This window comes from Arachis hypogaea, chromosome 11 (assembly GCF_003086295.3).
Source record: "Arachis hypogaea cultivar Tifrunner chromosome 11, arahy.Tifrunner.gnm2.J5K5, whole genome shotgun sequence".
In the NCBI taxonomy this organism is placed as follows: Eukaryota; Viridiplantae; Streptophyta; class Magnoliopsida; order Fabales; family Fabaceae; genus Arachis; species Arachis hypogaea.
The window spans coordinates 17541721-17566576 of NC_092046.1; the positions used below are offsets into that span (position 1 = coordinate 17541721).

The 24856-nt window shown below is 35.5% G+C and overlaps 1 long non-coding RNA gene across 3 annotated transcripts; it reads left to right on the forward strand.

Moving 5' to 3' along the window:
* The first annotated feature begins 421 nt into the window (after positions 1-421).
* LOC112720444 (uncharacterized) lies at positions 422-5496 on the forward strand. 3 transcript variants are annotated; one of them, XR_011867349.1, is made up of 6 exons: positions 422-655; positions 1294-1392; positions 1643-1690; positions 1795-1873; positions 4105-4226; positions 5182-5496. It is a non-coding gene; the product is annotated as an uncharacterized lncRNA (long non-coding RNA). The 3 variants fall into 3 exon arrangements; XR_011867350.1 differs by lacking the exon at positions 4105-4226 and adding an exon at positions 2309-2388 and having other exon boundaries at positions 5182-5222; XR_011867351.1 differs by lacking the exon at positions 5182-5496 and adding an exon at positions 2309-2388.
* Positions 5497-24856: the final 19360 nt, after the last annotated feature.

The window sequence follows — 24856 nt, forward strand, 5'->3', positions numbered from 1 at the left end:
AAGTAATTGGTCACTAATAGTGACCAATTTAACGACCGATAAGGTTTTTATACAAGTAACATAAAGTTGCTTGCTAAAATCGGTCACTATTTTTTAATTTAGCGACCGAATTAGCAACTGAAATGAAGAAGTAATGCTTGAGAGTGTTGGTCACAAAATCGGGCGCTATTTTTTAATTTAGCTACCGATTTTGCAACTAATAGAAAAATAAGCTGAAAAAGATTGGTCGCTAACTCGGTCGCTAAGCTGATGGTCACTAAATCAGTTGCTAATAATTAAGATAGTGACCAATTTAGCGACCGCGGTATAATAATATTATAACTAATCAGTCGGTAAATCGGTCGCTAATTTAAAATATTTACTAAATTACTCTACCCTCACTAACCCTAACTCACCCTCACTAGTCACCATTCTCACCTTCTCAAACAGTTACTGAGCTACACTTCTCCCCCTTAACAGTCCTCGTATTCTCCAATCTCGATGCCATCGCCATCATCTTCTAGACTCGCAGCTGTCATCGTCGTCTTCTCCAGTTTCGGTGCCATCGCCGTTGTCTTCTGGACTCAACATCTCGCTTGCTTTCTCTCGCTTCTACAGTGACAAAGGTAGAGTTCTCAGTGAAGAGGAGCAGGCCAAAGAGAACGTCTACATCAAGGTATCTCTCCCCTTCTCTTTTCCTTTCCCTTTCCCTTTCTCTTTCTCCTTCTTCAAAGCCCAATTCTGTTGATCTTTTATGTGTGCAAAAACGGGAGAGAGAGAGGTCGGAGAAACAGAAGCAGCAAGCTAAGAAGGAAAAGGCAGAGATGGACAAAAAACGCTTTTGATAAGTCTTGTCGTCAGTGTTTTAGGGTTTCGATTTCGCTATTCTAATGTCTAAACATCAACCCTGTGTTTTCACGATTGGATAAGTTTCTTCTCACTGAATTCATAATTTAGGGTTTAAATCTATTAATTAAGACATTGGCCTCTGAAAAATGCTTTAGATTTTAGAATTAAATCAAGCATTGTATGGTTTGCATTCCAATTCTTGAATCTTCGATCGAAAAGTTCAATGACTGTTGGTATATCAGATTCAACACTCCAATCTCTATATTTTTTTCAAATGTTTTCCTGATTTTCCTCGTTCTTCTTCAGTTTGAAGACTTCGCGAATCATAATGCATTCGATTTGCTTGAAAAATACAGTTCATCTCATCTTGTTTTCAATGATGATATTCAGGTAGCAAATGTTAATACAGTTGCTTATTCTAATTTAAGGTTACATAATGACTAATCTTCTTTGGTTTATTTTCAGGGTACAACATCTATGGTATTAGAAGGATTGCTTGCTTCCTTAAAATTAGTTAGGGGATCCTTAGCTGACCATACCTTCTTACTTTTGGGTGCTAGAGAGGTTAGTGTCTTGGAGAAATTTGTTTCATTATTTCTATTTCACAAAGTCATGTTACTATTTCAGAAGGGAAAAAAAGATTTAGTATGTATTATTATCAGTGTAAAAACCTTTTATACCTTTTCTTGAGGCTCTATTCATTTTACCTTAGAAATATATAACTTTATGAGAATGCTTGAATATACAATGTCTATGAAATAAAATGAAATGATATCAATGTTCCTTTCTTACTTTAATCTTTTGGTTGATGAAGGCTGGAACTGGTATTGCAGAGTTGATAGCACGTGAGATATCAAAACAGGTAAAAAAAATTGATAGAGTTATATTCTTCATTTTTCGTGACATTTTATTTTATGAAATTTATATACATATGTATATATTTTTGAACACTATCTTATTGGACAGACAAAAGCTCCAGTGGAAGAAACCTGCAAGAAGATTTGGCTTGTCGACTCTATTCCCTAATCCAAATTTGTTCAAGCAGGTACTCTATTCCCTAATCCAAATTCCAATCCATTCTGTTAGGATTTTTTCACCATATCTATTTTGGAATCATCTCTAACCACAGAAATATGCTAAGTAGATTTTCTCACTAGAAGAACATACGAGCCTGCAAAAATGACTTACGATAGTTTTCTGGTTCTTTTTTCTTCTGCAAAAAAACCTTGAATATACCGAGTTATTATGAAGCTTAAATTTGTAATATATCTCTTTGTTAGTTAGATCCATATTTATCTAGAAGTTAGTTTAGTTAGTGGCAATAATAGAAGATTGAGATCTCTCTCTACACATAGCAGAATCTTGAAGCTTCTTGTCTGTTTTTTATTCTCTCCTCACACATTAGCTTTGTTTTAATTTAGTAATTTATGTATTTGGTATTTAGTGATTTTGTGTCTTGCATGTTATTTTTTAATAACAGAGATTAATAGCTGTAATAGATGAGCTTGAAGCATTGTGATCTGAATTTAAACTCCTTGGTAACAAATTGAAAAATTGGAGGTAAATCCTAGCTGTAATAGCTGTAATATTATTCTACTCTCTTGCTCCTTGGGGCCATTGCTTCTTTGCTCTACTCTCTCTTTTTTGTTGTTCTGCTAGGAGAAACCTTGAAGTATTCTTATAATTTTATGGTCCTAGTGCAACTTTTTATTAGGGCTCTTCGATCTGGTTTTTAATTCTGTCCTTTTGGAAAGCTTTAATTTCAGAATCTTAGATGCTTCTTTGCTTCATCAGGGGTCTAGTGCCCTTCTGGAAGTATCAACTATGGTATAATTTTGGTTCCTCTCTAATTTTTTTAGCTGCTAATCTCTTATTGTTTAAATATCACCATTTTGATTCCTACATTTAGTAAAACTATGTCAAATTATTGAGTCACCAATGGTATTTTTCTTGTACATACTACATGGAAGCCACAACATTACTTTCGTTCTTTGACATCCTCTTCCTTTTTCCCAAATCTCCAATTCTTTCCTCCTTCTTGATCTTAGCCATACTCTTCAACCAACTTTCTCATTCTACTTTTGTCGCCTTCTTTCCTCAGTTGAACCACAAGGTTAGCCTAATGGCACTTGCATTCACATTATGGATCAGCAGCAATGTGGGTTAATAAAGGTCGATCCTCCATGCTGCATAATGCCTGCTGAATGTTGGACCATCTTTGCTAGTTATCACAAATATTATGAATTCCTCCCTCATCCTATATGACTTGGCATGAATTGTCTATTTTAGAGATTCATTAGCATACAAATTAGTTTTCATTAGTAAGTGCTACTCATCACTTGATTAGTATAAACAGATGAGATAGGGTAGAGGGAAGAGTATATAGTCATTTGAGTAATTGGGAATGTTATGAGAGTTGAAAGGTCTCTTAAATATCTTTACTATAATTCTAACTAATCAATAAAACACTGCATTCTGATTCCAGTAATAACAGTTAATTAGTGATATGTTACATTCTTTGTCATAAAATATTTCTCATAGTGGTTTTACAAGTTTCTATTGTTGTAATACTGAGCATCATCATGGCTGGAGCTGCTTTAGGTGATAGAATTGTTAGGAAATTTGTTTTCCCGAAACAAGATGGTACTAAGCATGCTGGGGTCGTTAAGTTTGTGATACTGAAATGGGGAATGCACATCATAGGATCTGCCTTCATTTTTCAAGTTTAAATTTATGTAATTATAGTTTAGAGAACATGAACTACACTCTGGTCGCTATTCAAAACTCACCTGTCGTATATGACAAATTTTTCTATGTCAATAGGTCACCTTGTGTAATTTCTTGTTGATTCATGACAAGATGAACAAATTTTCTTCATAGAAAGTATGTAACATGTTAATGTTTATTCGTCATTTCACTAGAATTAATAGCCTAGCTTTTTTTGTCTAGCATCTCTATAAAACTCAGTCACTTGAAAATATTACCAAGCTTTACCACTTTTTGGAAAAAAATTTTAACCTTCCATTATCTATTTATTAGTTGAACCACTATTGTCTATTGTCTTTCAGTTTATTTTTATATTGTTTTTAAATATTTAATATACTTTTCATTGTTATAATAATATAGTATTTTAGAATATTAGTTTTACTATTATGTTAATATATATTGTTATATTTTTTAACCTAATAGGTAATCGTTCATCAAGAGAGTGACTTGCATTTAATTTTATTTTCTCCTTTTGCCTTTTATTATTTTACGTATTTCTTATTTGAGCAGTACCTAGTGAAGTGGGCTTCACCTAGGCTTCACAGTGGTGTGCCAATTGAGGAGCGGCATTTACAATTTCATAGGCCACTTCTGCACTGTATGAAAATTAAAAAGAAAAATTAAAGTCAAAGGTAACTGTGATTGAATACATTTATTCATAGAGTTAGTGTTTCTTAGAACACGTTTGATTTAAGTCCAATCACTATATATTAGTATGAAAAGTATAAATTCATTGAATTGTAAAACTCTCACATTCAATATAATGCTTATCAATATTATAAAAAAAAAAGCGAGAATTAACATCAACCACCAACTGAAGCAAACAAGAAGCAAGAATGAAATCTGAAAGCCCACAAATATATTATTTAAAAAAAAAGTAGTCTTGGAAAAGTGGCCTATTGAGAAAAATCAAAATTGAATATATGAAAATAAAATCAAATAAAAAAAAAGAGCAGCGGAAAAAAGAGTAATCTTTTAGCTCTTAGGCAAGCTATGACACTAGAATTTTCAATCTGGAATATTGTTTTGTCCGGTGAAGATGTTGAAACTAAAAGATGAACCCAGACCGAAGTGCTCTGCATGAAACTCTACCACATACAAGAGATACATGGCATAGAGAAGAAGAAGAAGATGAAGAGTGCAATTGGCAGAGTCTTGCAGTGGCCATTGTAAAATACAATATTTGCAAAAAAATTAACTAAGAAAAAGGGTCACATTGTAACTTGAACTGAACAAGTAAAAACTTATTCTCCCTATTGCATTTTTTTCTTATTGTTTAATAATAATTCTTTGTTTACTTATGAATCCATTTGCATTTGAATGTTGCCTTATGCTTGGTTAAGTTAGTTTCAGAAAGATGATATATTGAGAATGTAGATTGGTATCTATGGAACTGAAAAGTACTAATTCTTCCTCTTCTGTATTTAACTAGTGAATTTACAAAAGGGGTAGAAGAATTTATTTCCTTTGCTGAAAATTTTTCATGCTAGCTAAGATTTTTTATGTATGAAAATGTTGTGTGTTAAATTTGTTATTAATTTGCAACCGAACTGTATCAGTTTTATTCTGAATATTTCCTTCTTGCAGCTCTTGATTCATTAGAGAGAATGAGGGAGGAAAGTAAAAAGCATACCAATTTTTGACGTGGTGCCCTTGAAAGATGCTCGAGTTATACCAAAGTGTACAAGCTGAGATAGATACAGTTGCTTGGTCTAAGTAGATATTGAATATAGCATAGTTATGTTATTCATGAATTATTTTTATCATATTTTAGTCTAGATTGTGGATCATAAATATGATGTATTTAGAAATTTTTAGTATTTTAAATTCTATATTTCTATGTAGGCATTGTGAATGTTTTGGTATTTATTTGATAAATTAATATATGCTTGGTTCTTTTTATATTTTGTAGAAATATAATTATTTATGAAAATTAAGTTTTAATAGTGGTAAACATAAAATTAGTAAAAATTTATAATTATAAAATTAGGAACAACGACCGATTTAGTGACCGATTTAGATTTTTAGTTTAGGAATTAGCGACCGATTTTAGATTTTCAAATCAGGCATTGGCGACCAATTTAACGATGGAAAATTTGGGCACCATTTAGCAATTGATTATTTTAGCGACCGATTTAACGACCGATACTCTTTGGTGAAGGCTTGGTGACCTTGTTCAAAAATCGGTTGATAATGGTTAGCGACCGAAGTTGGCCGCTTTTTTCTAATTAGCAACTAAAGTTTTAAGGACCACCAGAATCCATCGTTATTTCGGTAATTTCTTGTAGTAGAAGGATTGTTGCTACCATCAATCTTGCAAGACAGCAATGACTCTCCCTCTTCCCTTCCTACCATCTTTCTCCTCCACCCTCTTCCCCTCTATGCCCTCCTCTCTGTCTTTCTTCTCTCCATTTCCCCCTGTGATTCTCTTGTTCTCTCCCATAGTACCTTTCTTTTATTTCCCACCTTTACTTCTTCCATCATCTTCTTTTTTCCATTTTCGTTTTGCGCTATCTCTTTCGTTTTTTTCTCCTGTTTCATTTCTGCTTCACCATCTTGCTTTCTTGTTAGTTTTTTTTTTATCTTCAATAACCCCTTGTGGTGTGCTTTCTCTTTATTTGTAATGTTTTGTTTCCTCTTTTTTATGGGTAGTATAAGTATGTTGGTGCAAGTTGCTCAGATATGAGAGAATGATCCATCAAAAGTTGATTTTTGAACATGAAATTTTCAGATTAGGAAAGGATTTAGATTTAGTTGCAGAAGAAGAAAGGATATCTCACCATGTTCACTACTAGAAAAATTATTTTTAATAGCTATTTATTTTATTTTTAGCGGTAATAAAAATAGCCGCTAATATATTTATCGGCAATTAGATATTAGCCGTCTTATGCTTTATCATTAAAAAATTTTAGCGGTAATTATATAATTATTGATAAAAACTTTTTTTAATAGCCACAAACAATATATAATTACCATTAGAGTAAGGTATTCTTTTTGTCCCCAACGTTTGGGGTAAATCCTATTTGTGTCCCTAACGTTTATATCGTCCTATTTGTATCTCTAACGTTTGTAAAAGTGATTCAATGTTATCCTGCCGTTAATTACACATCATGAGCGCTTTAGTTTGAGTTTTGAAAATCTCTTCTTGAAGTTATAATACAAATGTCTGTGATAGAATCGATGATCCACTCCGAAAAATAGCTCATCAAAAGTTGAAAATAATTCCTACAACATTTACATAATTCACTTTTCTAGGGACATAATTGAATCTAAACACAAATAGTGGGTATAATATTAAAATCGAACACATCCAAGTGAGACCTAATTGAGAATAAATACATTCAAGTGAGAATAATTGAAAAATATAATCTGATTTGTTAGTATAATTGATAGTAGGATAACATTGAATCACTTTTATAAACGTTAAGGATACAAATAGGACGATTTAAACGTTAGGGACACAAATAGAATTTACTCCAAAAGTTGGGGATAAAAACGATACTTTACTCTTACCATTATGTTATTATTACTAAAAACTTATCATTAAAAATAATTTTTGCTGTAGTATTATTACACTTTATGTGTAGATCAACAAATTAAAAAAAGACTCAGATCAGTCTCAGTTTTAATCACTTAGGATTTATTGAAATCAAATATTAGACTTCTTAATTTTAGTTTAACATTAAAATTATCAATTTTTTAAAACTTAAAATTTAAATATTTCTGTTATCTGTTAAGTGTCGCATGTCTACTGTTTCAATGAAATACATCTTCTGTGTGGGAAAAAAAATTAGGAATACTTCTAAGTGTTTTAACATTATTTTGGTAGGTAGCGCAGGCAGGGTTTCTCATGATGCATGATGGCATGAGCTTAGAGGCTAAGATCCTCTTACAAGTCAACAACGGGATTAATGAGCAGTGTCGTGAATGCGGCATGACACGTTATTGTAATTAAACTTTTCGGATGCGACTTCGGGGACCTCTCTTCTCTTTCTCTTCTATGATTTGATATGATATGATATGGTCATAAAACAAGGCAAGCCAATCATCATATGCTTGTATGGGACTATGATTAAACTAAGTATAACCAATCATTCAAATTACTCAACATGCCAAGCCCCACCATTTTCATGTGGTGGAACCCCTTCCCTTGGCTTCTCTTTCGTCATATCTCCGTCATCAACCTAATAGTATAGTATAATTGTCAAATTGCAACTTTAGCTATGCTATGACCCAATAATATCAATTTTAATTGGTTTAATTATTCTGTTGGTTCTTATAGTTTTGCGAAATTTTCAATTAGATTCCTATACTTTTTTTCCTTTTAATTGGGTCTTTGTACCAAATTCTTTTTTCAATTAGGTTCCTCTTGGTAGTAATTGGCTTAATTATATAGGGACTAAACTAAAAAAAAATTAGTGCAAGGACTCAAATAAAAGAAAAAAAAGTGTAGGAATTCAACTGAAAAAACAATTTGGTGCAAGGACCAAATTAAAAGAAAAAAAAATATAAGAACATAATTGAAAATTTCACGAAATTATAGGAACTAATAGAGTAATTAAACTATTTTAATTTTACTTGCACCCATTTATATCTAATTATCTATGAATAATACACGAGAGAACAGATATAGAAACTTGCTATATTTATATTTTCATAATGTCTTAATTTTGTGTACATTTAAATTAATATAATACTGTTTCACTCAATTTTGTTTTTTATTTCGATAGGGTGTCGAATCGAACTTATATGAAGATCTTAATTCGAAAAGTAGTTATAACTCCTCCAAAAAAAAGTGAACTCGATCTGAAAATTACTTAGCGTTCATGTCAAAATGCACTGTGTTAAACTATCAGTGAATAATTGTAGCAAATAAAACAGAAATGAAGTAAAATAGAATTTTGAATAAGTGAAAATAAATAAATAAAAATGTCAAAATGAAATAGAAATTAAAAGAAAGTAAAATAATAAAAAAATTCAAAATAAAGAAATTAAAACAAAGAAAAATGAAAGATAAAATAAAATGGCTCCAACATTCACATGCACTTGCACTCCATGCTCTTCTGTTGTGTCGCTGAGATTGAGAATTTTTATAGAATTTATGTGATGATCTAGTGTTGTTGATTGAAGTCTTTCTTTTTTCTTCTAAATTTCTTCTATTTATAGACCTCAAAGGTGGACCTGATCCTGAAGAGTTTTGACCACTACCTTGATTTTTCCTTTTTCTCCGGCCATGATCTTACATTTTGAAGAATCTTCATATGGTACTCCCACGTTCTATCTTACCTTGTCCTTTAAACCCCACGTTCTTGCATCGTGTCTGTATTGGACCACATGGTGTCGACCCTGATAGATGCTCGACTTACTTTAAACCAGCAATCCTTTGACCTCAAATGTCTTTTGTTTTCGTACTTAAAAGAGAATCTCTGCAACCAAATGACAATAATTTTAATTACATTTCGACTCCCTATAAATCGAATCTTTATGGGTCAAAATTTATACTAACAAATTTTTTCTTAAAACTTATCTTTTCAAAATATGAAATGATCAGTTTTATCTAATCCCGTGCCATTCACGTGCCTTTTCAAATTTTCAAATTTTAAAAATGGTTACAAGAAATGAAACGGTTCGCGTGTTTCTGGAAATGTGTTACATTTTCAATGGGCTTTAACGGGCCTTTACTCCTTCAAAACCTTTTGCATTCTCCAGGTCTTATTATCATTCAGTATTTTTCACCTTTTAGAGACCTTTCACTTCCTAGAAATATTTTTTCTTCCTTCATCTTCTTCAAAACATTTCTTTTATTTGCAAATCCATCTTCTCATTCCTTCATCGATTCTCACTCCGGTCTTCATTCTAGCAGTATACTAGTCATTACTGCTGCATCATCATCATTCGCCACCATTGTTGCAACTACTACTACCACCATTTCTGTCACCACCTCTATTGTAGGAGCTACCATGGCTTTTTCTCTACCTGCTTCTACCGATGCTGCTATGGCTGCTATGGACGCTACCATTGCTCTAGGTGGAGCTTCTACTGCTCCCACTTCTTCCTTCCAAGACGGTGATGACGACGTTCAAATCGTAGGTCCTCCACCTTTAGTTACTAACGTGCCACAATTTTACAATGATGATGGGACTTTAAGAGCTCCCAATCCTGACGTAGAGACCACCACCTTATGACGTAGCCATGTATTACTTCCCTTTCGAGTTTTCAACGTCTTAAATTCATAATTAGGGCCAATCTCTACCCAAGAACAAATTGAGTCAATTTTCTCTTTCTTCCCTTCTCCCCATGAGCATTTTTCCTTGATTTTTTGTAAAAATGTTAAAGCCAACTATTTTGTCAATCGAGTGTTTAGGACTGCACTTCCTAAGGAGTCAACTTCCTCATTTTCAACATAGTTGTCGAGACTTTTTCAAATTTACAAATCTGTGTCAAAATCTTTAGGAATAGTATCTGCTCTTCGACTAGCTACTCATGACTTGTCTTACACTGTCCCTTCTTGGGGATAGTTTATACTTTTGGTGCCCAGTCACAAATAACTTTCATCTCCCATATGGAATGATGGGTCCGACCTTAATGGAGATTTCAGCCTTGACTAGTTTATCTCTCGATGGAAAAGATGTCTACTGGAAAACTTCATGCTCTGATGACGTATTTGATGTCAACTTCGACTCGACTTTTGTGTCGGGTTTTATCCAGAATAACATGTGTAACACCTTATCATACTAAGCTTTATCCTCTAGCCGTAAAGTAAAGGCAATAAAATATCACGATAGTTCTAAAACTTATACAATAATATATAATCAAGAAATAATAAAACTAGAAGCCCGATGAAGGAATAGAAGATCAAAGACGTATAAAATAGAGATACAAAGCGCGAAGCGTTCACACACAATAACTAAGGCACGCAAGCACGAAAAAGAAATAGATTTTATATAAAACCTTGCAAAAAGCTTCAAGATATATAAAGTAATAAATAGAGTAAACAAGTTATATATATATATATGATGGTTTCAGTGGCTAAGAGAAGGGGGGTTTGAATCTTAGCCCCCTTTTTATGTTGCTAACACTTGCTGAACTCAGAGGAGACTTTTCTGTTTTTGCTCGTCACTGGACACGAGCAACTTTGTTTTGTCTCGTCCCTAGCTACGAGACTTTTTTGTTTGTCTCGTCACTTGGCACGAGATAATATTAGTTTTTGCTCCTGTGCAGTAGAAATAGAAATGTAGGAGAGAAGAGTTGAAGATTACACCCAGATATATCCTGGTTCAGCTGCTAAGTGCAGTGCAGCCTACATCCAGTCTCCATCACAAACATGATGGAATTTCACTATAATCAATCTGATTACAACTTGTAAAGTGCTAACCCAACTTACAAGGGGATTCCCACAGAATCATGAAACACAACATAGATGAACAAAGGAACTCTAAGACATCTATGGCTTTTTCTTTTAATTTTGCACTCTCTGCCTTTTTCCGCTCTATGGCTTTTTCATTACAAACCTCACTGTTTGCCTTTTACCATGAGACTCAAGACATGACAAAATTAAACAGAAAATTACAAGACAGAATACATTGAAGGAGAAGAGAAAACTGTTAGCTCAGGTAGCTCTGAGAACTCTGTGCCTTGCACTCTCAAATTTTCTCCTTGCCTCAAACAGTGGTTGTTCCCCCTTTTTAAAGAAGAGGAAAGCCTCCACACTTGAAGCCAAAACCGAACCAACTTCTTCCTCCTTCAACAAATCCGGTTCGGCCACTAAGAGAGATAAGAGATAACCATGTAATAACCAACATGCAATTACCTCTAAACCTTTCTTGATCATCACCCTACATCAATCCGAGCTCTCCATCCTTGGCTTGCTCTCCAAGATGGAATTCTGGCCCTTGATGCTTCATGATGATGATGACTTCATCTGCTTCAATCTCTGCCTTCAACCATCACTTCGCCACTCTAGCTACTCCCTGTGGTGGTTGAGCAGAATCAAAGACAAGCCATGCTTCAAGAATCTCCCTTGCTGGCCGAGATCTTCTTCTTCCTTTTTGAGCATGCAAAGCTCAAGATAACCTCACCAAATCTGACCATATTTGGTAAGTATCTTAGCCACAGCTCATTTTTATTTTAGTATGTTTTCTTGCCATCATCAACTTGATGGTCTTGATGCATGCAGCTTCTTCTTTCTGTTGGTTAGTGAGCGCGGCGTCCATGGTTTACTGGACAAAGACCAAAGAAGAAGCAAGAAAGAGATGAGAGAGAATAAGATATTCAATGGTTTATGATCAAATATTTAATGTAGCAAAGAGAAAGAATAAAAGTGCACTCATGTTTCCTACTCCCCTTTGCTGAGATGCGTGTATAATCATAATAGCCATCAAATCAATCTTCTCTCTCTTTCTTATGTTTCCAAAGCATTAGATTAATTTTGAAATCCATCCAAAAAGGAGAGATGGAGTCCGTTGGAAGCAAGTAGTAACACTTGCTTTTCTTTAAACTTGGTTTCGGACCAAGCTTGGAAACATTCACTAAAATAATATTGGGCTTTGTAACATTGGAATTTATTCTGGCCCAATTGGTTAACATTTGCTTTCCTGATAGAATTGGGATCAAGCAATGATCAAGTAGGAAAGCATTCTTTGGGCTTTGAAGTAACAAACTTTATTTTTGCCCAACTTCTATTGTAACCATTCAGCCAAAATGCAAGAAACATTAATCACAGCTGGTTGCAAATTTTAATTTTGGGCTTGCTGCATTTCATTAATTCTCGGCCCATCATAAAATCTGCACAACAAAATTATTAATTAAGCAAATATGAATCAAGATCAAATTAATAATTTTGTATTTAAATATTTTAATAATGTTTGTTCATCATCAAAAATAAGAGTTTTCCAAACTCATCAATCTCCCCCTTGATGACAAACATTATTAAAATTGAAATGGAAAGAAATTTAGAGATTGAGTAAAGGATACTCCCTTTGAATTTGAATTTCTCCCCCTTTCTAAATGTCACATAGCTCCCCTTTGATGTATGCTTATTTTTCAAGGGAAGCATGAACCTGTAACATTTGAATCAAGCTTCTAATGACGATGTTATTTAGCATATTTTATGATGCTAAATGCTTGATTTATGAGCAGTTTTAATTGATAATCAAATCTCTTTTGATATCACAAACTGATTTACTGCTCAAACAATTTCATATCAAAATGTTTTTCAAATCCTTTCCTGTTAAAAATATCAGAGCAAAACAACATGATGAAAAAGTATTTGAACAAACAAACAGAGCAGTTTTATTACATGGTTTAAAGGAACTGCCAAAAATAAGTTTTTTTTTTTTTTAATCCAAAAAATTTATCAATGATGAATCAGTAATCAGGCATTAAAATAATTCAACCATCATTATAAACCAAATGCCAAATGATCATTAATTAATCCTGATAAACTAAGCAGCAACATTAGTGAATGCATCATGATAAACTAAGCAACAACCATGGTGAATGCAATGACAACATGCATTCTTTGAACAAGGGTGATCATGAATTTTCAATTTTGAAAATTTCATCCCCTGTTCCCCTGTTTTCATCCAGCCCCTGTTTCGTTCCAATTTCAATTTTGGAACCTAAATTTCCTCCCCCTTTTGTCATCATGGGGGCACCTGCACAAAATATTGTTACAGAAAACAGAACATGCAATATAACAGTTCAAAACATAACCAAACAGTGTCATCAAAGTATCACCTAGGTAGCTATTGTCAATTGCAACCTTAACAAAAAACAAAAGAGCTAATTGAGCCAAATTGTGCCAATATCAAACAGTAACCAGAGAGTTAATCATCAAAGAGATTAAAGTAAGGCTCCTCCTCAGCGCCATCACTGCCAGCTTCTTTTTCAAGGCTTTCCAACATTAGACTGACCCTTTCTTGACATTTCTTCCATGCCAATTCATTCTCATAAGCAAGCTTGCGGGCAGACTTGTGAAATTGAACCATGAGATCGGACATATTGGTGAATTCTGTGAGAATCTCTCTGATGGAACTAGTCGTCTTTGAGAATTCTGGGCGGCCTTCAAAGTCATCATCAGATTTCTTTCCTCTTTTTGCAGCTCCGCCTGCTCTAATCATGGAAACACGGTTCTCTACATCCTCATTGGTTAAATCTACCTTAAAGTACTCAAAAATGCATGTAAGGAACATTCCATAAGGTAGATTGGCCTTTTTTGTACTTTTCACAGACTCCCACATGTGACGAATCATAATATAGCTAAATGAAATAGGAGTTGAAGTAACTAAAGCAAATATTATGAGACAATTAGATACAGTTACCCTGTTGTGAGAACCACTTTGAGGAGTGAGAATGTGAGTTATGATGCGGTGCAGCAGAGAGTTAGTTGGACCCAAAGCCTTATGAGTCGGAACAGTTCCATCTAGGCCAGACAGATTTTCACAGATTTGATGAATCACTTGCTTGTATGTAACTCCTACATGTGAGTCCCATTTATCACTCATATAAACCTTTGGCCCTTCATCAATGTATCCAAGGGCAGAAGAGATTGTTTCAGAATCCAATATAATTTGAACCCGTTTCACATAAGAGTGAAGGCTGCCATCAATAAACCTTAGATTTGCATAGAACTGCCTAACCAGCCCTGGGTACACCATTTTATGAATATGAAGCAGAGGTGACCATTTAAGACCTTCAAACATGGGCTGTAAATCGAGTCCTTTGGATGCCAGAGATTTTAGGTTCACTAGATAAGAGAGACACAAATGCTGTTTCTCTAGGACGTCATTGTGGAATTCGAAAGCAGCACACGTAGAGAACCTGGAAGGATCGAAATGTGAGTGTTGTTTGTGAAACTTGTTCTTGAACTCCATTGACCCAAGGTTCGCGGGTTCTCTGGTTTCATGAAACTCGAAACCCTTCGTCTTCTTGGAACTCTTTCCGGATGCATGTGGAGAGGTTCTTTTCGGCGATGATGGAGAAGGTGAGGTATGAGACTCCTCTACTTCCTCTTCAATGCTGGGCTCCTTCGCCTTCTCGCTCTTCCTTCTTCCAGAAGATTTTTGAGCAATAACTTTGCGCCTCATAGTCTCGGATCTCTTGGTGGGGGTGAAAGAGAAGAGGAGGAGGTGGAATGGATGTGAATGTGGGTGTGTGATTGGGGTGTAGAAGGTTTTTGAGATTGGCGAATTCTCTCACTCTTTCTTGGGGCTGTTTTCTTTTTCATAATGAAAGAGATCAATGGAGATGGAAGTTGGAGATGAAAGGGTGGCCGAATAGTGAGGTGAGTGATGGGAGGTTGGAGTAGCATTAAATGCTTAATTGGAGAGAGAATGAGAGAGGTTATTACCCATTAAGAGAGCGGTTATTATCCATGGGGGGTTTCAAAAATTGAAAAGAGGTTTCCCTAAATCAAGGGATTAGTTGGAGGGAAAGATTTGATTTGACAACATGCTTCTTCCAACAAGATTTGATGAGACAACCAAGGGATTTTGTTGATTTAATCTTTTCAAAAGAAATAAAACTAACAAAACTGTCATGGTGGGGTCAAAGAATTTTTGGTGGGGCCCATAAAATTCGAATTCTGCGTTGCCTCCCCCTTGACCACAGCTCTTCCATTCTGCCATTTATTGTTTCTCGTCCAAACCTACGAGCAAAAACTGATCAGAATCAAATATTCACAAATTTTCAATAAAACTTAAATCAAACATTCCCAAACTTTTTCTCAAGGTACAGAATCTGTCTTCACAGAGGGGTTTTGTAAAAATATCAGCAATTTGGTCTTCTGATTTTACAAATTGAATATCAATAGTACCCTTTTGCACATGTTCCCTAATAAAATGATACTTTATCTCAATGTGCTTGGTTCTTGAGTGCAAAACAGGATTTTTTGAAATATTTATTGCACTCATATTATCACAAAATAGGGGTATACTATTGATTTTTAATTTGTAATCTTCCAATTGTGTTTTTAACCAAATTAATTGAGTGCAACATGCAGATGCGGAAATATATTCTGCTTCAGCGGTGGATAAAGCCACTGTGGCTTGTTTCTTGCTTGACCACATGTTGAGTGAGCTTCCAAGGAAGCAACACATGCCGGACGTGCTTCTTCTATCCACTCTATCTCCCGCATAATCTGCATCACAAAACCCTACTGCACAAAATTCATCAGATTTAGGATACCACAAGCCATAATCACAAGTTCCCTTAATGTATCTAATGATGCGTTTAACAGCCGTAAGATGGGATTCTTTTGGGTGAGATTGAAATCTTGAACATACACCCACACTTTGAACAATATCCGGTCTAGAGGAGGTAAGGTACATGAGTGAACCTATCATTCCTCTATACCTTGTTTCATCCACATCTTGGCCATCGTCATCTTTTTCAAGTTTTGTATTAGGATGCATTGGAGTGCCCATTGCTTTGGAATTTTCTAGGCCAAACTTTTTAATAAGTTCTTTTGCATATTTTCCTTGGTAAATAAAAGTACCACTAGGAGTTTGTTTAATTTGGAGGCCAAGAAAGAAAGTAAGCTCTCCCATTAAACTCATTTCAAACTCACTAGTCATGAGTTTTCCAAACTCTTCACACAAGAAAATGTTGGCCGAACCAAATACAATGTCATCAACATAAACTTGAACAAGAAGTATATCATCATTAGATGCTTTAATGAATAAAGTAGTGTCGGTGGTACCCCTTTGAAATTCATTTTCCAACAAGAAGGTACTAAGCCTTTCATACCAAGCTCTTGGAGCTTGTCTAAGCCCATAAAGAGCCTTAGATAATTTAAGAACATGATTTGGAAACTCTTTATGTTCAAAACCGGGGGGTTGTGCCACATACACTTCTCTATCAATAAAGCCATTAAGGAAAGCACACTTAACATCCATTTGAAACATTTTGAAACCTTTATGGGCGGCATAGGCAAGAAGCAACCGAATTGCTTCCATTCTAGCTACCGGAGCAAAAGACTCATCAAAATCTATACCCTCTTCTTGATCGTAACCTTGGGCCACTAATCTAGCCTTGTTACGAACAACTTGTCCATCCTCACCAAGTTTATTTTTAAAGACCCACTTAGTACCCGTTACCTTCATACCATCCGAATAAGGTACTAATGTCCAAACCTCATTCTTGTCAAATTGAGCTAGCTCCTCTTGCATGGCCTTGACCCATGATGGATCTTCAAGAGCTTGTTTGACATTGTTGGGCTCCATTTGTGACAAGAGAGCTAAGTTGCTAGGTTCGGTTTGCCTTTTGGTGGAGGATCTTGTTGTTACACCATGAGAGGGATCACCAATGATGAAGTCATGAGGATAACCCCTCATAGACTTCCATTCTCTAGGTTTTCGGCCAGGTGTTGAACTTTGATGAACTTCTGGTGGTCTCACTGTTTCAGTTTCTCGTGTCTGCTCAGGAGATAAAATGGAAGTTTCTCCTACAATCTGACGAGATAAAACCGGGCTGACAGATTCTTCATTTTGCACAGATTTGGGATTTTCTTTACTTGTTGCAGCCTCTTCACAATCTGAATCAATATCCTTCACAATACTGGGAATTAAGTTAGAATCACAAAAAGTAACATGTATAGATTCCTCTATTGTCCTATGCTCCTTGAGATAAACTCTATAGGCCTTGCTTGTGGTGGAATATCCAACAAACATTCCTTCATATGATTTTGGGTCAAATTTTCCAAGGTTTTTCTTATTATTAAGCACAAAACATTTGCATCCAAAAATATGAAAGTACTTAAGATTTGGAGGAGTTCCTTTCCATAGCTCATAAGGTGTTTTCTTTAACCCTTTTCTAATGATTGTTCTATTCAAAATATAACATGCTGTGTTCACAGCCTCAGCCCATAAGAATTTAGGAATTTCATTCTCACATAACATAGCCCTAGTCATTTCTTGAAGGCTTCTATTCCTTCTTTCCACCACCCCATTTTGTTGGGGGGTTCTAGGACATGAAAAATTATGAGAAATCCCTAAGTCATCACAGAATTTTTCAAAATCTTGATTTTTAAATTCTCTTCCATGATCACTTCTTAAATGGGCAATTTTCAAATCCTTTTCATTTTGAATTTTCTTACAAAGGGTGGAAAAAGCATGAAAAGCATCATTCTTATGAGCAAGAAAAATTACCCAACCAAATCTAGAGTAATCATCTACCACCACAAGACCATAATGTTTACCTCCTAAACTTTGAGTTCTAGTAGGACCAAAAAGATCAATATGTAACATTTCCAATGGCCTTTTGGTTGAGATTCCATCCTTTGATTTAAAAGAGGATTTTACTTGTTTGCCTAATTGACAAGCGTCACAAGTAAGATCCTTATCAAACTTGATGTTTGGGATTCCTCTAACCAAATTTCTTTTGACTAGCTTAGAAATTTGATACATGCTAGCATGTCCCAACTTTCTATGCCAAAGCCATTTTTAAGATTCAAAATATGTGAAGCATGTTACATTTTGTTCCTTTAAATCCTCAAGAGTTAATCCATACACATTGTTGCATCTTTTAGCTTCAAGAAGAACATTCTCAGTTTTTTCACACACAACTAAACAAACAGATTTTTTAAAGATAACTTCAAAACCCAAATCACAAAGTTGACTAACACTAAGCAAATTATGTTTCAAGCCATGTACAAGGAGAACATCATTTATACAAGAAGAAAAGTTTTTACCAACTTTTCCAACAGCCACAATTTTTCCTTTTGCATCATCACCGAAAGTGACAAGTCCTCCATCATAGTCATCAAGCTTTATGAAGAAGGTTGCCTTTCCGGTCATATGCCTAGAGCATCCGCTGTCCATATACCACACATTTTCCTTCCTTTTGGATGCTAGGCACACCTACAAAACAATGCTTAAGTAACCTTAGGTATCCAAATCTTTTTGGATCCTTTTACGTTAAACCATCTTCTATGTCCTAAGCCATTGTAATCAAAAACAATTTTATAAACCTTGTCACCAACCATTCTTTCACCGAAAAAGCATTGAATGGGAAAGTGTCCATTCTGATTGCATAGTCTACAAAATCTTGGAGTTGCCTTTTTGTTAAAGTAGGTGGGATCTTGAAATCTTGTGTCATTAGAAGATGAAGCAATATTTTCAAAATGTGAATTTTCAGATTTATGAAACCCCAACCCAGCCTTATCATAAAGAGGTTTTTGACTAGCCAAGATGTGATTTAAACTTTCAGAACTTTGTGTAAATTTGGCCAAGTCTTCCTCAAGTCTTTTAACCTTTTTAAGCAACTCTTCATTTTGTTTAAAACAGTCCACATATGCAAGAACACAATGGTTACTTTCACAGCTCCTAACTTGGGCTCTTAACTGCTTATTTTCTTCAACAAGATCACAAGCAGTTTCGGCCTCTCTCACTTTTTCTTTTAGAAAACTGTTTTCGGCCTTAAGAATGGTAATTTGCTATTCAAGTTCTTGATTTTCCAGCAGAAAACATCTTATTTTTTCAGAAAGGTGGTCTATCATAAGATGGAGATCTTCAGTGTTAGGGTTATGAAAGACTACCTGATCTATGTGGTCTGCCATGAGACATGTTTGTGACTTGGTCTCGGTTTCTTCATCATCATCATCAGAGTCATTCTCCAAGTCTTCCCATGTGGCCATCAGTCCTTTCTTCTTTCCTCTTTTTGGCTTTTCCTCCTTTTTCAGCTTGGGACAATCAGATTTGAAATGCCCCATTTCCTTGCAATTATAGCAAGTTACCTTGCTAAGGTCTTTCTTTATTCTCCTTGTGCTGCTGCCTTTGCCTCTGAGCTTAGCCATTTTCCTGAATTTTTTTGCAAATAAAACAAACTCATTTTCAGAAGAGTTATCACTGGATTCATCATCCAGAGGTTTAGTCACAGAAGAAAATGCAATTCCTTTCTTTTTTGTATCCTTTTTTAAATAGGTATTTTCAAAAGCAAGAAGATTTCCTCTCAAATCATCAAGAGTCATGGAGTCTAGACTACTGCTCTCAGAAATAATTAAGGCTTTAGTTTCCCACTCTTTTGTGAGACATCTCAACACTCTTCTCACTAGCACAGAATCAGAATGAGTAATTCCCAAAGCATCTAAGCCAACAATGATAGCATTGAACCGTTCGAACAGTTCATCAATGGACTCTCCTTCCTTCATTGCAAACATTTCATATTCTCTATTTAGCATATCTGTCCGAGTCTTCTTGACAATGGTGGTTCCTTCATGGGTGATTTGCAATTTGTCCCAGATTTCCTTTGCCGTTGTGCATCTTGATACCCGTCGGTACTCCTCGAAGCTGATAGCACAATTGATCAGATTTATTGCCTTGGCATTTAACTCCATCTTCTTCCTATCTTCCTCGGTCCATCTTGCTTCTGGTTTGAGAGAAACAACTCCTTCTGCACTTGTGGTAGTTGGAAATTGAGGCCCTTCGAGAATAATTTTCCAAAGTCTGTAATCCACTGCTTGTACGAATATCTTCATCCTCTCCTTCCAATAGGTATAATTTTTCCCATTGAAAAGAGGGGGTCTGTTGCTTGATTGTCCTTCAGTTAGATTATAAGACACCGCATTTGCGCCACTGTTTTCTGCCATGAGGATCTTTACTCCAAGCTGCAAAGCTTGATCACTTTGAGACCAAGCTCTGATACCAATTGATGGTTTCAGTGGCTAAGAGAAGGGGGGGTTGAATCTTAGCCCCCTTTTTATGTTGCTAACACTTGCTGAACTCAAAGGAGACTTTTCTGTTTTTGCTCGTCACTGGACACGAGCAACTTTGTTTTGTCTCGTCCCTAGCTACGAGACGTTTCTGTTTGTCTCGTCACTTGGCACGAGATAATATTAGTTTTTGCTCCTGTGCAGTAGAAATAGAAATGTAGGAGAGAAGAGTTGAAGATTACACCCAGATATATCCTGGTTCAGCTGCTAAGTGCAGTGCAGCCTACATTCAGTCTCCATCACAAACATGATGGAATTTCACTATAATCAATCTGATTACAACTTGTAAAGTGCTAACCCAACTTACAAGGGGATTCCCACAGAATCATGAAACACAACATAGATGAACAAAGGAACTCTAAGACATCTATGGCTTTTTCTTTTAATTTTGCACTCTCTGCCTTTTTCCGCTCTATGGCTTTTTCATTACAAACCTCACTGTTTGCCTTTTACCATGAGACTCAAGACATGACAAAATTAAACAGAAAATTACAAGACAGAATACATTGAAGGAGAAGAGAAAACTGTTAGCTCAGGTAGCTCTGAGAACTCTGTGCCTTGCACTCTCAAATTTTCTCCTTGCCTCAAACAGTGGTTGTTCCCCCTTTTTAAAGAAGAGGAAAGCCTCCACACTTGAAGCCAAAACCGAACCAACTTCTTCCTCCTTCAACAAATCCGGTTCGGCCACTAAGAGAGATAAGAGATAACCATGTAATAACCAACATGCAATTACCTCTAAACCTTTCTTGATCATCACCCTACATCAATCCGAGCTCTCCATCCTTGGCTTGCTCTCCAAGATGGAATTCTGGCCCTTGATGCTTCATGATGATGATGACTTCATCTGCTTCAATCTCTGCCTTCAACCATCACTTCGCCACTCTAGCTACTCCCTGTGGTGGTTGAGCAGAATCAAAGACAAGCCATGCTTCAAGAATCTCCCTTGCTGGCCGAGATCTTCTTCTTCCTTTTTGAGCATGCAAAGCTCAAGATAACCTCACCAAATCTGACCATATTTGGTAAGTATCTTAGCCACAGCTCATTTTTATTTTAGTATGTTTTCTTGCCATCATCAACTTGATGGTCTTGATGCATGCAGCTTCTTCTTTCTGTTGGTTAGTGAGCGCGGCGTCCATGGTTTACTGGACAAAGACCAAAGAAGAAGCAAGAAAGAGATGAGAGAGAATAAGATATTCAATGGTTTATGATCAAATATTTAATGTAGCAAAGAGAAAGAATAAAAGTGCACTCATGTTTCCTACTCCCCTTTGCTGAGATGCGTGTATAATCATAATAGCCATCAAATCAATCTTCTCTCTCTTTCTTATGTTTCCAAAGCATTAGATTAATTTTGAAATCCATCCAAAAAGGAGAGATGGAGTCCGTTGGAAGCAAGTAGTAACACTTGCTTTTCTTTAAACTTGGTTTCGGACCAAGCTTGGAAACATTCACTAAAATAATATTGGGCTTTGTAACATTGGAATTTATTCTGGCCCAATTGGTTAACATTTGCTTTCCTGATAGAATTGGGATCAAGCAATGATCAAGTAGGAAAGCATTCTTTGGGCTTTGAAGTAACAAACTTTATTTTTGCCCAACTTCTATTGTAACCATTCAGCCAAAATGCAAGAAACATTAATCACAGCTGGTTGCAAATTTTAATTTTGGGCTTGCTGCATTTCATTAATTCTCGGCCCATCATAAAATCTGCACAACAAAATTATTAATTAAGCAAATATGAATTAAGATCAAATTAATAATTTTGTATTTAAATATTTTAATAATGTTTGTTCATCATCAAAAATAAGAGTTTTCCAAACTCATCAATATATATTATCCAAAAGGGAACTAGTCGCAATCCATGGAGTTTAGGCCGACTAGTTTTTAACAAAAGATACAACAAAATTTTTAAGTTAAAATAGCTAAACATCCTATCTCTCAAAATTTACAAAATAAAAGCCTCTAAGGCTATATACAAAAGAAAGAGATAACTACAAGAAGTAAAACAAAAGCAAAACATAGAGCCATCTTCTACTCTGTCACCACATCTGCAAAACTCACCGAAGTATATTGCGACCTGCATTTGAAAAACAACAATATATGGTATAAGAACCAGGGTTCTCAGTATAGTAACAGTGTCCAAAAGATAAGACATAAGATTCCAAAAATTCAAAGGCAATCCCAGAACTTCCCAAAACATAACATTTCAAACTTATAATATATCTTATTCATACACAAATGGGTTATCTAACTTAAGGGATTTCTACCCTAACATTTACCGATGTCCCACAGCCTTCACCAACTTATTTTTCATGCGATCCCATCGCCACCACCTACTGAACCTCCTCAATCTCAGAAGGAAGCACAATTAATGCAGACAAGTAAAACACAAGAAGAGTTCATATACAGCAAGTAATTCAATTAGTGATTAGGCATGTTATTTATTTATACGTAATGAAATTAATCAAAGCAAACAAACACATACAAAATTCATATGATGAATGCCTGTCCTATTGGCCGTGGTATCACTTGTTGGTTCAACTGCCAACTCGACACATCCACATGGGATGTCGCTTTTCTGCCACGCTACTGGAATATAGTGTCTGACCCACTTTTATGTGCCCCTGGGATATACTATCCGGCCCACTCTTATGTGTCCATAGGATATAGTGCCCAACCCACTCTTATATGCCCCTGGAATATAGTGTCCGGCCCAATTTTTTGGGATATAGTGCCTGAATTCACTCTTGTGGCATGAAAGGAATGCGAGCGGGAGATTCCCTCAGAACTTACATTTGAACATAGGCAGGAGACTGCCACAGCCCCTATACCGATGCCGCAACCTCGAAAAGTGGGATCCAACCTCCATCCTTACCAGGCGCATAGCGACTTACCAATCATAATATATCAATATATATTATTTAATTCCAGTGATCACTGTTCATATTCACTAAATTCCTCAACCTCAACCCTTAATAATTTCTTATTCACATTTATTTTCTCAATTCATCATTAATACAACACTTTGCCAATTCGCTCTAGATATTCCATCCGCAGCACGTTACAAACCTTAGTCACAGTCTCTAAAAATAAAAAAAAGTGTCCTTTTAAATTTACTTAGTACACTATCACTCGTCCCAAAACCTAAACACTAGCTTGGGAGATCCTAAATAAGTGTTGCGAAAGTTTTGAAAGCTAAAGGAATGGTTAAAAACTCAAAAATTCAATTTTTGCAAAACAGGATGGTCATGCATACGCATGCGTTCCGCGTACACATGAATGTTGAAATTTGCATTGTCGTGTATCCGAGCCACCTCCGTGTACGCGAACATGTTGAATAGGGTAGTTAGCCCGCGTCGCGTGTCACCTGCCGCGTACATGAGATTTCAAAAATTGCCATTTTTGCGTACGCATGCCCTCCGCGTACGCGAGAGTATTGGGCAACACCATGGTCTCGCGTACGCATAACATCCCCCACATACGCATGAATGCGAATTTTCCAAAATGCTGATAAGTGCAGAAAACTCAGTTTTTACACGAAATTTCAAATGCGCATAACTTTTTCATTAAAAAGTGTTTTCCGTCCGTTCTTCGAACGTCATAAACTACACGGACCCAACTTTTATTTAAGATAAGTTTCAAAAAATTTGAAGGTCTGAAAATCAAGTTATGCCCTGTTGAAGTTGGTTAAAAATAGATTTTTACCAAAATTTACTGAAAAGCCTCTAGTTTTCAAAACTCCCAAACCAATTTCAATATATACCATACCAATCTCAATACTAACACTTCTACACATATCAAAATGTCCTCAATAATCACAACACCTAAATAATTCAATTTATCAATCTATTAATCTATTCAATCTACAATTCTCGAATCCAACAACATTTTTCCATATTAAATGCCAAAATACCACACGCACAAATATCGTTAATCATCATCAAAGATCCATAATCATCATCATTTCATAGCATCATAACATAGTTCATTCATATAATTCATATCCATACTTAACCATGACACATTCACAATCCTCAACAACAATCAACCATGCACACAATTTACACTTATCTTAAGGCTACTAGCCTAAGTTTCACACAACATTACATATTACCCCATAGCAAATCGAAATCATATATTGGCCGATTTCTTCCAAGCTTCCAAACAAGCCACCAAACCAAAATTCAGCAAGTCTTAGCCACCAAAGCTCAAATCCAAGCATTCCAATCACCAAATTCAAGCTCCAAACAACATGAATTCAATCTAGTTCATGCAATTTAACATAATCAAACACTAGGGTTCACAATTTTAACAAACTACAAGGGTTTAGAGTTGTCTTACCTTATCCACTAAAACTTGGAATAAAATCCACTAATCACCCAAGCTATATTACATCTAAACCATTAAAATCATGAAAATTTCAATACCCAAAAGCCAATTTCGAATTTTTCGTAGAGCAGAAAATTGGAGCAAGGGTTTGGAGTTACTCACCACTTTTAAATAAAACTGAAGAGCTCGAAGAGATGAACGCGTAGCCGCAAACAGCATGCCAAT